The sequence below is a fragment of the Castor canadensis genome, chromosome 2 (genome assembly GCF_047511655.1).
Source record: "Castor canadensis chromosome 2, mCasCan1.hap1v2, whole genome shotgun sequence".
Classification (NCBI taxonomy): Eukaryota; Metazoa; Chordata; class Mammalia; order Rodentia; family Castoridae; genus Castor; species Castor canadensis.
In genome coordinates this window covers 177,595,476-177,599,859 of record NC_133387.1, presented here as the reverse complement: position 1 = coordinate 177,599,859, position 4,384 = coordinate 177,595,476, and the positions used below count along the sequence as shown (strand labels likewise).

Sequence of the window (4,384 nt, the reverse complement as noted above, 5' to 3'; positions counted from 1 at the left end):
ATTTGCAATGAAGCAAATGAAGCATTTTGGAGGTACTGACTTTGCATCTTGTAAACTTACTAAATTTACTTTTACTACAGAAGTCTTTATTGTAGATTCTTTGAAATGTATATTGCAAATAAACATATTGTTTATGAATAGAAACAGCTTATTACTTTCTGTTTATGGTCTTGCCTTTTGTTTTTCTCTCCTTGTTGCACTATCAAGGGCTCATAGTATGATATTAAATGTTTCTAGTTTATTCATCATCGATTTTTTTTCAGTACTAAAATTTGTATTTGCTTCAATTTTTATATTTTATATGTCTCCACTGAGAACATCTTTCTGTCCATTCATTTGAAATGTGCTTACCTAAACCTCATGGCTTCAATAGTAAAAGTTTTAGTATTTTTGATAATTCCAACTTCTGGTTCATCTCAGAGTTGGAACATACTCATTTTCTTTTCTCTTGAGAATTCCTTGGAGTTTCTTTTTTGTTTGTGTGTTTTGTATGTTGAATAATTACAGATTGCATTATGAGCACTTCATATTCTTTCAGTTAGACCCTGGATTCTGTTAAAATTCCCTGGAGAGTATTGGCCTTTGTTTGGATGTTTGTGTAATGAATGATCAATTTAGTTAGCAGCAAAAAGTTCCTCTTGTGTTCTGTAGGTAATGTTTCTGACTTCTATTCAGTTTAAAGCCTTTAATATACTGCGGTGTGTTTGTCCTTTATATGTTCCACTGAGAGATTACTGTAAGATTTTGCCACCCAGAGGTTAATATGAGACCTAGGTAGCATGTCAAATCACGGTTCAGTTCTCTTAGCCTCTATGACACTTCTTTACATTCATTCCATATATGTGCACCTTAGAAGTGAGCTCTTTGTCCCTTTCCACCATTCCCTTATCTATAGAAATATACAGCCCACCAACCCACATACATATACATCTCAGTGCTGTGATCCTCTATCCAGACATTAAAGTTTCTTCACAAGCTATTGTTTCTTATGCTGCTGCCATGTAATTCTCAAGCTGCTACTGCTTCTTAGGGCACAGTTGTGGAGGAAAGGAGAAAGGCAGGGAAAAGTGAGAGAAAGAGGAGAGAAGAAGAGAAAGTAGGGGAAGAAGAAGGAGAAAACAAAAGGCATGTCCTTACATTTTTGGATGACAGAGATCACTTTTATCAGATTCAGGAGTTAATTACTGAAACTCCATCATCCTGAGCAACAAAAACATGATTCTGTAATTTTAGCTCACCTTCAGATTACATCCATAAAAATAACAGAGAAAAAAAGCAGAAAATCCCACCTGTATGTGGTATTTCTTTCAAATTTCATCTCATTTTCTCAGTCTGCTTCCTTCTGGTTACTTTTCAGAGTCTTTAGGAAAATTCTTTTTATTTATTCACCTAAAGTTTCAGTTATAAGCAACAAGAAGTATAGACTCTGGTGACATTAGTCCAACTTGGCCCAAATCAACATTTCCAAATTATAGCCAAGAGGTTTATGAACCATATGTTTTAAGTGTAGATCTGCCCCTATGTCAGACAGGTGATTATTGATTGTTAAAATATGAAACCAACACATCCTGAAGACATGTTTTGACCAGTGTTTACATCTTAAATCCTGTGTTCTGCCTTGAAGTCCAACATTCTGAAACTATGAGGAATCTCTCAGTGGTGACAGAGTTTATCCTTCTTGGCACCCCACACACAAAGGGATTGGAGACCACACTCTTTGTCCTGTTTTTGTCCTTCTACATCTTCACCCTCATGGGGAACCTGCTCATACTCCTGGCAATTGTCTCTTCCTCCCGACTTCACACTCCCATGTACTTCTTCCTGTGCAAGCTGTCTGTGTGTGACATATTTTTCCCTTCTGTGAGTTCCCCCAAGATGCTCTTCTACCTCCTGGGAAACAGCCGGGCCTATGCAGGCTGTGTCCCAGCTCTTTTTCTACCATTTCCTGGGATGTTCTGAATGTTTCCTGTACACAGTGATGGCCTATGACCGCTTCATTGCCATATGTTACCCTCTACGCTACTTAATAATCATGAGCCACAAAGTGTGTGCCGTCCTGGCTATGGGGACCTCATTTTTCAGTTGCATTCATGCCACTTTTCTAACCACTCTCACCTTCCAGTTGCCCTACTGTGGTCCTAATGAGGTGGATTATTACTTCTGTGATATCCCAGTAATGTTGAAGCTGACTTGGGCAGACACATCAGTTCTGGAGATGGTGGGGCTCATCAGTGTTGGCCTCATGCCCCTCAGCTGCTTCTTTCTCATTCTAACCTCCTACAGCTGCATTGTCTGCTCCATCCTGCAGATCCATTCTGCTAAGGGACGACACCGAGCCTTTTCCACCTGCAGTGCTCACCTCATTGCCATCGTCCTCTCCCTTATGCCAGTGGTCCTCATCTACCTGCAGCCCACCCCCAATCCCTGGCTTAATGCAACTGTTCAGGTCCTAAATAACCTGGTCACCCCCATGGTGAATCCTTTGATCTACAGCCTAAGAAATAAAGAAGTAAAATATTCTCTGAAGAAGATAGTACAGCAAGTGGCCTTCATACCTGAGAAGTGACAGAGGGAGGATCGGTAATTAACAATAGTAAGATTACACTTCCTACAAAAGGTTTTTTCTTTTGTGTGATAGTACAGATATTATCACAGCCTCTTTTTGCAGATGAAGAAGCCAAGACTTAAAGACTCAGGACAAATTCCTCAAGGTCATGTAACTAATAATTCATGTAACTAATATTCTACCCAGGAAGATTATCTTTTTCCAGTTGGCATAATATCTTGAATTCTCTTTTTCATTTTCCTGTCTTATGACCTTGTTCCTATATCCTTTCCTTCTCCTCTCTTTTACCTTACTTCAGTAGTTCTTCATTTTTTTTTGGCATGGTTATCACCTTACCCCCCTCAAATGTCTACTGAATAAACTCTCATTCAATAGCTTAGAAATTGCTAAAATACATTGGAGCTGTTCAACTACATGGCTTCTGTTGGAATCCTGTTACTTTTAAAACATGAAGTATAAAGGAACAGGATTTCTAGATGGGTTCTATATCAGGTTTCTCTTTTTCCATTTTCTTTTTTTGCTAGGACTAGGGTTAGAACTCAGGACTACATGTTTGGTAAGCATGAGGCACTTTAACACTTCAGCCACTCTACCAGCTCTGTCAGAATCCTTATGTAGGAATCAAAACACGGTTATACTGTTTTACCTAGAAATCCTTTCTATTGGTCTTTGATAAGGTGTGGATGAAAGAGAATGTGGATGGAGTATATATATTCTGTGAAGCATGTGATTGTGTTTTTTTTAAGTATTAGAAAATTATGATTTGTCTTTGCAATCTCCAGAATACCCAAAGAGAAGTCCAAGCCACTATTGGCTTATAGTTTTGGATACTCTGCTTTCATGAAGGCTTTGGCCTTGGTGCACACCCTCTTACATTCTTTTGTTCTTTTTGTTAGTGGGCTTATCACAAGAAATGTTATAGTCCAGACATCAATGTGATGGAAAGAAAAGACAGTGGGAACGGAGAAAAATGGTAATGTGTAGGGGGAAGGAGTTATTGAATGGAAAGGAGATGATTGGATGAAGCAGATTTAGAATGAAGTACTCATTCCTTTCATCGCTTTTCTGGGACAAAAATCTGTCAAGGAATCTGCCAGACCAAATCAGACACGATATTGTTTTTTCCCCTTGGTCAGCATCACAAGCTTTGAGGGAAGAACACTTTTTCCTGTTCAGTTCTCTTAAGCACTAATTTACTCCTTTTATTCCCTTTTCCATGATCATATCATTAAAATAACCCATTCACTTCATCACAATTTTTCCACTTATCTGGTTATATAGTTTGATTCAAACATGCATTATTATTTTTATTATTTTTTATTATTCATATGTGCATACAAGGCTTGGGTCATTTCTCTCCCCTGCCCCCACCCCGCCCCTTACCACCCGCTCCACCCCTTCCCTCTCCCCCACAACCCCCTCAATACCCAGCAGAAACTATTTTGCCCTTATCTCTAATTTTATTGAAGAGAGAATATAAGCAATAATAGGAAGGAACAAGTGTTTTTGCTATTGAGATAAGGATAGCCAAACAGGGAGTTGACTCACATTAATTTCCTGTGCGTGAGTGTTACCTTCTAGGTTAATTCTTTTTGATCTAACCTTTTCTGTAGTTCCTGGTCCCCTTTTCCTACTGGCCTCAGTTGCTTTTAAGGTATCTGCTTTAGTTTCTCTGTGTTAAGGACAACAAATGTTAGCTAGTTTTTTAGGTGTCTTACCTATCCTCACCCCTCCCTTATGTGTTCTCGCTTTTATCATGTGTTCAAAGTCCAATTCCCTTGTTGTACTTGCCCTTGATCTAATGTCCGCATATGAGGG

At 38.8% G+C, this 4,384-nt stretch overlaps 1 pseudogene; it reads left to right on the top strand.

The window, feature by feature from the left end:
* The first annotated feature begins 1,641 nt into the window (after positions 1-1,641).
* LOC109677231 (olfactory receptor 10D1B-like) lies at positions 1,642-2,566 on the top strand (annotated as a pseudogene).
* The last annotated feature ends 1,818 nt before the right edge of the window (positions 2,567-4,384 follow it).